General features: G+C 47.8%; 1 long non-coding RNA gene across 1 annotated transcript; it reads right to left on the bottom strand.

Moving 5' to 3' along the window:
• Positions 1-511: 511 nt before the first annotated feature.
• LOC131569933 (uncharacterized) lies at positions 512-3,481 on the bottom strand. The gene is made up of 3 exons (XR_009275822.1): positions 3,354-3,481; positions 1,712-1,828; positions 512-628 (listed from the first exon to the last, which is right to left on the bottom strand). It is a non-coding gene; the product is annotated as an uncharacterized LOC131569933 (long non-coding RNA).
• Between the last annotated feature and the right edge of the window lie 9,608 nt (positions 3,482-13,089).

Raw genomic sequence — 13,089 nt, 5'->3', positions numbered from 1 at the left:
GCCCAGGGCCAGTCCCCTGTACATCTGGCAGCCTGAAAAATCCAACACCCCATCAGGGTCCAACACATTGTTCCAGCCCAAAGAAGTAATGCAATTTGTTCTGTTAAATCTGAAGTAATTCCTGCAGATCCTTGTCCTTCAAAGGCCAACGCTGCCACTCTGGAGGGAATCTTGTGACCCCAAGCATTTGATGGTGGCCACACCAAAGCAAGAGGTGGCTCCTCCAGCAGGAGAGGGGCAAAGGGCAATTTTGGGCCTCTGTGTCCCCAGCCTTCCTCCTATTGTTTTAGCAATGGCAGCTGCACTCCAGCACACCCCAGCAGCTTCAGCAGAGGGTATTTGTGTTGGCTTAGTGCAGATCAGGACTCCCAGTCCACCCCTCCCAGCACTTGGCAATGACAGCAGGACCTGGACACTGAGGTATTTTGCTGCAGGCAAGCCTGTCACAAGCACACACCCTCTTCAAACTTCATATGAAACAGAAAGGAAAAGAGCAGGAAAAGGCTACCTTTGGGCGAGTCTCACTCCTGTCTAGAAATGGGCCAATTCTGGGCAGAATACTCCCCCCAGTGTTGGCCTCCTTCTTCCTGCTGAGAAACTTCTCCCTCTGAAACTTAGAGGGAAGCAGCTGAAAGGCAAAAATACACCAGCTAGAGCCTCAGATATGTGCTTTTTCAGAAAGGCTTTTCTTGAACGAGTGACACTGGTGAATAACTTGTGATCACAGCCACTAGGACAGCCCTGGGAGCCCTGGAAGTTTCCTGCTGAAATACTTAGCATCAGTCAAATAATAAGACAGAGTGGAACACACATAGTCCAGCCACATGGCTCTGTCCCATTGGCTTCTCCGTGACTGGATGGGACATGGTAGGGGATTTCTGCTCTTTGGGCATTTGTTTCCTCTTACGTTTCTTTGGATTGAGGCAGTGACCTTTCCAGAGAATGGGGAGGAGCTCTCAGAACTGCCTGAACTCCATCCCTGCACAGCACTCAGAACTCACAGCAAGGAGGTATTGCTGCTGGCTGAGTCCAAGAGATGAAAGAAAACAAAGTTGAACCAAGAGTGAGGTGCACAGGAATGTCTCTAGGTTTTAGTTCTCCCTGTTGATTGTTTTCTCTGTCTGGGCTGACAGAGCCCTCCACAGAAGAAAACAGAGGCATCTCCTTGACAGAGCCTCAGCAGTGCGGCATCTTCAGCCAAGGGAGCTGCAGACAGCAAGGGGCCTTTGTGGCCCTGGCTCCAGTGCTGCCTGTAGGGCTGGATCTGTGCCCGCACAGGAGCTGGGAGAGAACAGCTGCTTTGGAAGCTCTTCCAGCTGGGACCAGCCATGGCTCTCAAGGCTTTGGGCAGAGTATGAACTTCCCCCCGCCACATGCCCAGGTGCCCAAGGGCAAGATGGTCAGAGCAGCACAGGTGAGTGCCCAGCCTGACAGAAGGAATTCCTGTGGCAAAGGGAAAGGGACAGAACACATGCCCAGGCCTTCAGCTGTACATTGGTTTCACTTGGCTCCGCTGGCACAGCCAGGCAAGACACAGCTGAAGCATCCCACAGTGTTCCCTATTGCACCAGGACAGCCCCAGCAACAGCAGCACAGCACAAAGGGCTGGGGAAGGGCTCTGCAGCTTCACAGCACTGCTGGACAACAGGGGCAGGGAGAGCAGGGACACCAGGGCAGTGCCAGCCTTAACACAGCCCCAGTGGGTACTCACAGTAAAAGACTTCAGTCCTTTCCTGGACAAAAGACGAGGTGTTGTTGTCTTTTCCGGGAATCCAGACGCCATTTCCAAGGGAGGATGTCGCAGATGACTGACAATGCCTCAACAAAACTGGAAGGAGCAACAATGGAACTCTGAAAATCCAGAACCCAATTCATGGTACATTCAAGGCATATACTGGTGCTAAAAATGTTACATTACTTGAAAGTAGCTAAGTGCTTGTTTGGTGTAAATAGCTAGTATAGTTAGACCTCTAGTTGGACTTTATTTGAACTATATGGCTACTTTGTGCAATTCACAGATGGATCATACTGAAACCTGGAGCTCAAAAGCTGAACATTAATAAGAGTTGGAACAGACAAAGTCATAGCTTAAATATTACTTAAAAATAGCTAGAGTGGGCCTCCTCTTCTTTAGGCTAAAGCACCCCTGCTCTCTCAGCTGGTCCTCACAGCTGAGAGACTAATGAGAGACTGGAATGTTATGGCTAATGGCTTAAATGTCATTATAAAGGACTTGCTGCCCATTGTGACAAAACTGTATAAAGAAGCTGCGACCACTCAAGCCCACCCTTCCCTGAAAATGCCTCCTGACTGGAACTTGGCACTGTGAGTTAAGCTGCCTAAGGGAACTTGAGACAAGATCAAGGTGACACTACTGTCCCATTAGCTCAGGTCTGGGGAGAAGTAAACAAAGCTGAGGAGTAAAACCTATCTACAACAAAGCCAAACCCAGCAGCTGTCCTGAAAATCAGCCCTGTTTGGGTTCAGGCTGGGGAAGTCATACCCACAGACTCTTCTGCTGAGGCCAGGTTTGCACACAAATCTCCCAGCAAAGACCTCCACAGTGCCTCCAGACCCATTCCTGAAGCCTTGCACCAGACAACTGCAGGGCATGCAAACTAACAGAACAAATCTGAAAATCCAGAACCCAACTCATGGCAGACTCGAAGGATATACGGGTGCTAAAGATTTTGTATTATTTGACAGTAGCAAGAGACAGACTCCAACTTGCCCCACCCCAGGGAGGTACCTGGGCAGTCCCACCTTGCCCAAATCTGCATTAATCCATTGGAGTTTTACATTTTGCCAGACCTCACCACAGAGAAGACCAGAAGAGGATTTAATGGTATGCTGATGGCATCCATGGAATGGTGATATTTTCTACTAAATCTGTCTCTGTCACTCTCTTTCTCCACCCCTTCCCAACCCTCATCCCCCTCTCACTTTTTCTTTTCTTTCTCTCTCTTTCTTCCTCACATTTACTGTTCTATAAAATCCAGACTATTGACTTTGGCATATTTGCACCTCAATACAGAGGCATCCCCCTAATAATTTTAATCACCAGATGATAAAAACCCACTGAAACTTGAACAGGACTTATTCACCTTTAAGCAGTTTAAACAATTACTATAGGAAAAAAATGCATAGACTAGTATATTTAGAAGATGTTGCATTTCTTCAGTGAAAAAAAGCACAATCAGTAGAGCATTTACTGTTCATCCTTTCAGGTGTACATGTCACTGAACTACTGTGCCAGAAGACCGGCATGATCACATCCTGTATTTCCCTTTGGCATTCTCTTTCAGAGCACACATGAAACAAAACCAAAAAGTTCAACTTTAGTCAGTCTTTACCTTCAAATGAAATTCAGGACTCCCTAGCAGAGACCGATGCTCTGCACGCTGAGGAACTTTTCGCAGAGGCCAATGCTCTGCACCTTTAGGAATTCTCTGTGCAGAGCAATGCTCCGTGAACAATTCCCCTGGCGAATGGCCCGGTGCAGCCGCCTGCAGGAGCCCAGGCTGCGCACACCCAGCCAGGGCCGCGCTCTCACACGGCTGAGGCCGCGCCGCTGTCACAGGCGCTGAGGGCCCGGGCGCGTTTACCGGGCAACCGCGGCACCGAGTGCGGGGCCGGGCGGGACCGGGCCGGGCCACAGGGATTTGCAAAGGAGATTGGCACTGCAGCGACTGACTGCAGTTTGGGGCTTCCCAAGAGTCTTTCTGTAAGTAATGAAAGGTTAAAATGTGGGGATAAAGGCACCGATGTCAGGTGTATACATTGCTCTTTGCCGCACTAGTATTCTACCCTGGCCGGAACAGCAGGAGGGGCTGAGGGAGCTGGGAAGGGGCTCAGCCTGGAGAAAAGGAGGCTCAGGGGGAACCTTCTGGCTTTGCACAACTACCTGACAGGAGGGGACAAGAGGCTGCTGCAAGTTCAGGCAGCGCCGGAGCCGCGTGGTTCCCCCTCTCCTCCCCCGCTCCGCCTCTTCCTCCCTCCCTCCTCCTGCTCCTCCCCCACACCCGGAGCCCCCGCAGCCCGCGGGAGGGGCAGGGATGGAGCCGGGACAGGTCGGAACGCAGAGAGGGCTGGGGGGATGCCAGGAGTGGGAGTGACTGGGCTGTACTGGGATCATTCTGGGTGACTGAGTTCTACTGGGATCATCCTGGGATCACACTGGCAGTGAGGAGGAGCAGCGCGATGGCTCCAGCGCTGGGGCTGGGGGCGCTCCTTGGGGGCCAGGGGGAAGTGGGAGGCCCGGCACGGGGACCCTGAACCGCAGCTGCCGGCACGGGGACCCCCCTGTTCCCCTTATCCTGCACAAGGCTCCCCCTGAATCCCCCATTTCTGGACATCAGGGCTCCCTGCTTCCCTTCTCCTGGCCATCCCATGGCTCCCAGACTCCAGACTTGCTGTGGGCTTGACCCTGAGATGCCCTGGAATGCCTTGGTCCCCCAATCCTGCCTTTCACAACCCCCAGCCCCAGCTTTGTGCAAAATCAGAGACCCCCTGAACTCCTCGTTCTCAAACATCCCGGGTATCCCCACCCTGGTCCCCCCTTTTTGGGAAATCCTGGACTCCCCTTTCCTGGGCTCAAGGACCCCCTGGAACTCCCTTCTACCTCTCCACATCCCTGCTCATGTCCCCTGTCCCTCAGCTGTGCCCTGTCCCTGTCCCCTGTCCCTTGGTTCTGTGGGGCCCAAGGTGGCAGCAGGAGCCAGGGCAGCCCCAGGGGAGAACAACCCTGAGCCCCAGCTGGGCCAGTTTCCCCCAGGTCACTCCCAGCATGGGCCCTGTGGCTCCCAGTCACTCCCAGCATGATCCCAGTATGATCCCAGGTGTTTCCATTCACCCCTACTATAGTTTCAGGCACTCCCAGTATGGTTCCAGTCCTTCCCAGTATGATTCCAGTATGAACCCAGTGACTCTCAGTACAGTGCCATTTGCCACCAGTATGGTCCCAGTCACTCCAAGTCACCCAGTATGATTTCCAGTCACTCCCAGTAGGATTCCAGTCACTCCCAGATACTCCCAGTATTATTCCAGTAACTTCCTTTATGGTTCTTTTGTGATTCCTGTCACTCCTGGTCTCTCCCAGTACATCCCAGTTGTCCCTAATGTGTTTCCACTCACTCCCAGTTGCTCCCAGTAGCTTCCAGTATGATTCCATTTGCTCATAGACACTCCCAGTCACCTCCAGCATGATTCCAGTCACTTCCTGTATATCCCAGTTGCCCCAACATGGTCCCAATTGCCCTCAGCCTGCCCCTAGTCACTTCCAGTATGATTCCAGAAGGATCCCAGTCACCCTCAGTGTGGTGCCAGTTGCTCCCAGTATGATCCCATTTGTCGCAGCATAGTTCCATTTCCTCCCAGTGTGATCCCAGTTGCCTCTAGCACAGACCCACTCCCTCCCAGTATGATCCCAATCTGATGCCATGATGATCCCAGTTGCTCCCAGCTTGGTCCTAGCTGCTCCCAGCTTGGTCCTAGTTGCTCCCATTTCCTCCCAGTGTGATCCCAGTTGCTCCCAGTGGCCCCTGTGTTATGTTTTGGAATGGGAGGAAATTTAGGGAAGTGATACAAAGTTTTTTGTGGATCTGACAGTCTGTTGACCTGCTGAAAAGTTAGACATGCTTTTGTGAAGCACACATGGTAAAGACCAAAAAATTCAGAAACTTTTCTTTTCTTTGTTGGTCGGCAGGGAGGTGCTGGGTTTGGGTTTTGGCTTCAGCTCTGTGTCTCGGCTGGGCTGGGCTGGGCTGGGCTGGGCAGTCTTGCTGCAGGCTGGGCTTCTTTTCTATTTTCTGGGTTTCTTGCTGGCTTCTCTCTCCATGGGCTCTGGTTTGGCCAGGCTGGGCTTCAGCAGCTGCTGGGCAAGGAGACAGGGGAGGCTGTGGAGCTTTAGCCAGAGCAGGGCTGACTGTGGCTGTGAAGATCTCGCCGTCAGGCTGCTGCTTCTTCTTGTGAGCATGGCTGAGATCAGAGACTTCTGTAGCTGCTGTAGAAAACTAAACACTAACTATAAAGCTGTTCTGAACACAACTGAGCCACAGCTTTCTGTTACAAGTTATTGGTGAGTTAGGTAGGCTTCAGGCGTGATGTTAACTTTTTCAGTACTTCAATCTTCTTTTGAGTGAGAGAAAAGAACAAAATGCAAGTATATTGAAAACAAGATGAAGATGCAAGTTAATAGTAATTCCCAGATGGGAGGGGTGAGAAGATGCTTTGTTTTTAGAGCTGAAATACTCTTGTAAGATATAAAGAAAAAACTCTTTTCCCTTATAACACATAAAACTCCAAGGAAATGAAAGTGTTTGAATTGATATTAGGTAAAGTGTGGGATCTCAGCACCTCAGGACTGATGTGCAGAGTGACTGAGACCACCCTTGGGGGGCTCGGGAGTCCTGGAATGTTGCCAGAAGTGTCTGGTGGCTGGGCTTTGATCCTACACGGGAGACGACACCTGTATGAGGATGGGAGGATTTCACTGGGGTAAATGGTGAAGGGATAAGTTAATTAGAGTGTGAAACACAAGGTTTAAGATTTCTGTACAGGGGGGTCTAAAGAAGTAAGATGGAGGAATTGGGGCGTGTCCTGTCCTTCTTCTTCTTCTTCTTGGCCTCCATCTTCTTTGGTGATGTTGGCACTTTGGGGTTGGTTATTACTAAAAGTGCACTGGTCAATAAGGGCAAAAGGTATTGGGGAAAATTGATAAATATTGTATATGTAATTTTGAGTGTAAAGATAGGTGACCGCCCCGGGGGCGCGCAGTGTGCTCATGGCTGGCTTGCTGTGCAGACCTCTGTTGGGCTGAGAGAAAATCTTTTAGATAAACAACTAATAAACACTGAAGACCGAGAAAAAACCTGAAGCCTCTTCTCGTCCTTTGAAGCGCGGGCTGTCCAAGGCCACCCCGGGCCTTTCCAGGTTTTAAAACAGCCTAGAAACCGACAGTAAAGGCTTCTACATTAAAGTAAGCAGATGTTGAAATAGCTGTAATCCCATGAGAAGTTTGTACAAAGAAAGAGCGTAGTCTTGTGCTTCTAAAAATGAAGATCTCTGCTCCCAGAGATGAAGAGGATTTTAGAGATAGATAATGAGAACTTTTGCCTTTGAACAGCTCATCTTTAAAACAATACCCCATCAATCAACATAGCACATCTCCAAGCTGTGGGAAGGCTTGTAGAAATAAGAAAGATTTTATGATAGCAAGGTTCCCCTGGCGGTTGTTATTCATGACAAAATTGAGAACCATGAGAAAACTGTTTTTTCCTTTTGTAGAAAAGTCTCCATAACTTTAACAAGAGGGACTCCTCTCCCTAAGTGAACTAAAAAATGACTATTTTAGAGGTAGTAAACTGACTAGAAATCTTAAGTTTAGTATCTTTACATTGTCAGTGAGAAAGAAAAAATTGTGGGGAGAAGTATTCTAAAAAGTTTGCTTTCATTCCTACTACCTTTTTTTTTTCTTTTAGTTACTATTAATAAAATTTTTCTTTCTACCCTTTTAAAGTTTTGAGCCTGCTTTACCTTTCTCCTAATCCTATCTCACAACAAAAAATAAGTGTATTAGTAATTAACCACACCAAACCCACGACATTCTTTAGTCCATTAGCCAAAAAAGCCTCAAAATTAAATAGATCTTAAATTAGCAAACCAAAACCACGACACCCTGGCACAGAGCCAGTCACTCCCAGTATGATCCCAGTATGAATGCACTGTGATCCCAGTCTTCCCCAGCACAGTCCCAGTCAATCCCAGTTGCCCCCAATGTAGACTCAGTGACTCCAGTCGCTCTCAGTGTGTTCTCAGTCATCCCCAGTATGGTTACAGTCACTCCCAGTATATCCCAGTTGGTCCCACTGTGATCCCTGTTGCCCCAGTTCTGGCCCTGCTGAGTCCCAGTGTGCTCTGATCCTGCTCCCAGTGGGTCCCAGAGCTGGGTGCAGTGTATCCCGGTGTATCGCAGTGTATCCTGGTGTATCCCCGTGTATCCCACTGTATCCCGGTGTGTCCCAGTGTGTCCCAGTGTATCCCAGTGTATCACAGTGTATCCTGGTGTATCCCGGTGTCCCAGTCCATCCCAGCCTGTCACAGTCCGTCCCAGTCCCTTCCCTTCACTGGGAGTGACTGGGATCCTACTGGTGGAAAGTGGAACCTTACTGGGCCAAGTGGATGTGACTGGGAATGACTGTGTGTGTGCTGAGGGCAACTGGGATATACTGGGAGTGTCTGTAACCATACTGGGGGTGACTGGGAACACACTGAGAGTCCCAGAGGGTCCAAGGACACCGTGGTGACACTACAGAACCTCATGGAACCAAGGGGATCATTGTGGCACCACTGGAGCCTGTGGAACCAAGGGGCCTTGGTGACACAGCAGGGCTTCATGGACCCCAGACACCATTATGGCGCTGTGGGGCCTGATGGAACCATGGAGACCATTGGGACCCTTCAGGGCCTCGTGTCACCAAGGGGGCATTATGGCACCTCAGGGACACATGGAAGCAAGGGACCATTGGGTCCCATGGAACTGAGGGAACATGAAACAGGCCTGGCTGGCTTGGCCTCCCAGGGGCCACCGGACAGCTCTGGCTGGTGTTGAAATGTCAAGGGCTGCCTCTCATCAGCTCCTGGAGCACTGCGGCTCTGTCCTTTCCTTGCTGTGAAAACAACTGTCAATCTCTTCTAAGTACCCATGGCCAGAATTGGGATTTCAACTCCAAATTTTTCCCATAGGAATATTGCCAGGACAAGTCTGGCTGGCAATGGTTTCAGGAGAGTCACCTCCCATCTGTCCCCAAAACACTGGGGAAGGCTCCGTGCTTTCCTCCCTATGAGAAAGAACTGTCCTACTTCTCCAGGCACGCATAGCTGAGATTGGACTTCCACCTCCAGAATTCCCTATATCCAAAGACTGCTCCTAGACAAAATCTGCCATTCCTGACAAGTCTGGCTGGCCTTGGCCCAGTGACACTCTCACTTGCCTTCCAAACACTGAGGCTCTGTGCTTTCCTTCCTATAGAAAAGAACTGTCCTTCTCAGCCAGGTACCCATGGCCACAATTGGGATTTCACTTCTAGCATTGCCTATTGTGACAGACTGGAGGAGATTGTTGGCTCAAAACATTTCACGTGCTTGGGAGGAAGGGCAGGTCCAGCCTTGCCCTGCCCTGTAAGCCCAGCCCTGCCCTGCCCTGTGACCCCAATCCCCCCAGAGCCCCTATCCCAGCCCAGCAGTGGCTGCCAGTCCCTGGCACAGCACAGGCAATGCTCCACAGCCATCTCTGCAGCCCCCAGCCCAGCTCCTGAGGGACCAAATGAGCCCAAGGACCACCCATGGGAAGGGCCCAGGAAGTCCAGGGGGTATTGAAGCCTGACCACAAGGCAAGCACACATCTTGACCCTACCTCCTCCTGGAATTTCTATCTGAACACTGCTGCAATCTAGGAGTTGGTAGCTGTGTGTGTGCTTCTCTGTATCTTTTTTGTCTTTCTCTCTTTCTAATTCACTCTTCTTGTAAATTTTGAGTAACCTAAAATTGAACAGGCTCAGAGTTAGTGAAGTTGAATGGGCCAAGTCAGTGCTTTGAGAAGTGTTTTTTGTTGATTGAATGTCATAATAAACCTTTTGCCAAAGTTTCTCTGATTTTCTAAAGTTCCCAGTAAAGGCTGTTTTGTTGTTTTGAGCTCCTGAGAATCTCTTGTTGGTATTTCTCCAGAGCATCCAACTCAGAGTACAGAAACAGCTGTAATTCCTTTTAAATGTCTCCTTGAGAGATTTTTTTGGGGGATGGGAGTCAGGGCTTGTCTGTCCTGCTTGGCACAGCCCAGCAGGGCTTTCCCAGCCACACTCCACACTCCATTGCCCAGCTGAAGCTGCTTGGTGCCTCTGAGTTGTGCTGTCCCAGCCCCAGGGACACTCTCCTTGTCTGCCCATTCCCCCACGGTCTCTGGGCAGGGATGGCCTCAGTGGGGGCTGCTGACATCCTCAGCACCTTGAAGGCTGCTGCTGAATTTTCCTGCTCCAGAGGCTTTTTCAGCCTTCAGCTCTCCAGTGCAGGAATTCAGTGTCCCAGGGCTAAATAACATTCAGAACACCTTAACAAGCCAAGCCTCTGGGAATAATTAGATTTAGGTTTTCAAATCTTTTGTGGTTAATTGGGCAGATTTCAGAAATGCATTCAAACAGAATATATTTTATTTAAAAAAACAGTGAGAAAAGATTTCTTAGGTCCCATTTAGGTTTTTCCCTGTTGATAAATTGATATGTGCAATCTCCAATTGACACTGAATCCAAGTGAACTTCCTCATGAATTTGAGTAGATATGAAAATCAAGACCCTTCATGGCTGACAATCAATCACACTCTGTCCCTACCCCCACCCCACCATTTCCCCCATCCAAGGCCTGGCACTCAGAGCAGCCTTGTGCAAATCTGAGCTTCCTCCAGCCCAGGCTGCACCTGCAGCTTTCAGCTCCTTGGCTCCAACTCCCACCTGCTTTCCTTGGAGAAGGAGCTGCCTGAGACACAGAGGGACATTATGAATCAAAAAAACATGGCCATTAACTGCTTTATACCAACACAGAGTAATGGCAACCAAAATGCACTCAGACCAGGGTTTTTTCCACTCTCTTTCAAGCCTCGCGCATTAGGCACCAAATTTTGTCCTGGTTTAGGGCAAATTTGGGAGAAAACCTCCAAAGGGGCCCCTCCAGAAAGCAAACCCACATTGCCCCTCCCCACAACCAGGTCAGGAAGGATTCCCTGGAGAGAAGTGGAAAGAACCTGTTTATTTAACAGGCACAGCACCCCCAGCACACAAAATGAACAATACAGGGTGACATCACTCTTTCACCAGTCTGAAAAAGATGACAAATTCAGAAAGCCTCTCTTGGGGGCGGTCGCTCTGTTATCAGTCCCTCAGGTGCTGGGGTAGCTGCTGCAGCCACAAGGTGCAAACTCTTGGTGTTTCCCAGGTCCCAGTCCAGAGCAGGTTTGAGTGGTTCTAAAAAAAGGAAAGGAGAAATAGTACAGGGAAAAATTCGGACTGCTTAGCTAAACTAATTAATGAACAGAAGCAAAAGCAAGAGCAAAGCAGGAATAAAGCAGAAGCAAGAGCAAAGCAAAAAGCCAAGCAAAAAGCAAAAGCAGCACCATGTACTGCCCTGTCTCTGTGTCCCGCCAGCCGTGGGGGAGTGGCTGAGAGCAAAACCAAAACAAAACTTCGCTCTTCAGAGCCAGTCTTGAAAGCACAGAACATAGTATCCAGCATAAACAGAACAGACAACTGGGGATACAAGCGTCCTAACATCACCCTAGGACAGCAAAGTTATTCCAAACTGCCCCCCAGCAGCTCCCTCCTCACCGATGCCATCTGCTGGGGCTGTGCCAGCTTCAGGAGATGCCTCCAGGGCCTGCATTCCCTGTGTGAAAAACGCATATTGTATGACTGGCTTTTAACAAATATTAAAATTAATATTATATGTGTTGTGTTAAAAAGTTATATTGTACTAATTTTCTTAAGTAGTGTTTTAAATCTAGTTTTAGGTTATAACATAATGTTAAAATAGAAACTATGCTATGTAAGATACTTTTTTAAAGAGAGGACTTACAGTGAGATAGCAGCCACAGGACACCTAAATCTTTCAGAGAAAGAGAATTTATTGCTCTCTTAACAGAAGAAACGAACTTCTTCTTGCCTGCTCAGCCATGAAGATGCCGTCAGCATTCAGAGGAAGAAGTTGACACTGACCAGACAGAATCCTGTGTTTGAATAGAATTTATGCATCATGGATGAGGGGTATGAATATGCAACAGGTTATTGTTTTTAAGGGTTAACCCTCTGTTAACCTGTGTCCTTTCTTGGGCTTATTTTCCCCAGAAAAAGGTACTTGGACATCCATGACTCTTTGTTCTTCTTGTCTCATATTGTCCTAAAACTTAATTGTCCAAATTTTTATTATCCTAATTATATTAATCTTTTTATAACAATTTAATTACTACTAAAATTTGAAAATTTTAAAAAGAAGTGATTGGCGTTTTTCACACAGTATCTGCCACAACATCCCATGTACCAATGTTTCTGGGGGAACCATTTACAACATGGGGGGGGGGGTCACAGGATGTGAAAAACACCAATCACTTGTTTTATAAAAATTTAAAAGTAATAAAATGGTTATAAAAATAGCAATATAATTAGAGTAATAATAATTTGGGTAATTTGGATTAAGACAATATGATACAATAGAAACAGAGTTACGGATATCCGGGTACCTTTTCTGGGCAAAATAAGCCCAAAAAAAGACACGGGTTAACAGAGGATTAACCCTTAAAAACAATAACCTGTTGCATATTCATACCCCTCATCCATGATGCATAAATTCCATTCAAACACAGGATTCTGTCTGGTCAGTGTCAGCTTCTTGCTCTGAATGCTGACGGCATCTTCATGGCTGAGCAGGCAGGAAGAAGTTCGTTTCTTCTGATAAGAGAGCAATAAATTCTCTTTCTCTGAAAGATTTAGGTGTCCTGTGGCTGCTATCTCGCTGCAAGTCCTTTCTTTAAAAAAGTATCTCACATAGCATGGTTTCTATTTTAACATTATGTTATACCCTAAAACTAGATTTAACCTACTACTTAAGAAAATTAATTGTAAAATACAAAGTTGTGTTTCGTGTCAAGTACAAAGAGGTGATGTGTGTTGTTGTGAATGCGAAATGTGTAGACCCCGACAATGAGAGAGCTGTGAATTCTAATAATAACTGAAGAGAATAAAGCATAGAAAAAGGCCTTAAACCTATCTATTGTTTGCAAATTAACCCTAGTTGATTTAAGAGCATTAGAATTAAAGTGTTAAAAATGTTGCTTTTTGCCTGCATTTAATCCATAAAGAGTTCTGCAATAATAACCTTTTGAAGTATAATGTTAGAATATTACTTGTATCCTTGAAACTATAGCTTTAGAATATATATAAAAGAAATATGCTTATCTTACGCCTTATTGAAGCAGAGAAAAACAGCTTGAGAAAAGAAGATGAACATCACATCAAGAGTTTATAGTTTCGACCAAAAAGAAGCTAAACATCA

The sequence above is a fragment of the Ammospiza caudacuta genome, chromosome 31, assembly GCF_027887145.1.
Source record: "Ammospiza caudacuta isolate bAmmCau1 chromosome 31, bAmmCau1.pri, whole genome shotgun sequence".
NCBI classification, from domain to species: Eukaryota; Metazoa; Chordata; class Aves; order Passeriformes; family Passerellidae; genus Ammospiza; species Ammospiza caudacuta.
The sequence above is the reverse complement of the archived record's forward strand: the minus strand, read 5'-3'. Positions and strand labels throughout refer to the sequence as shown.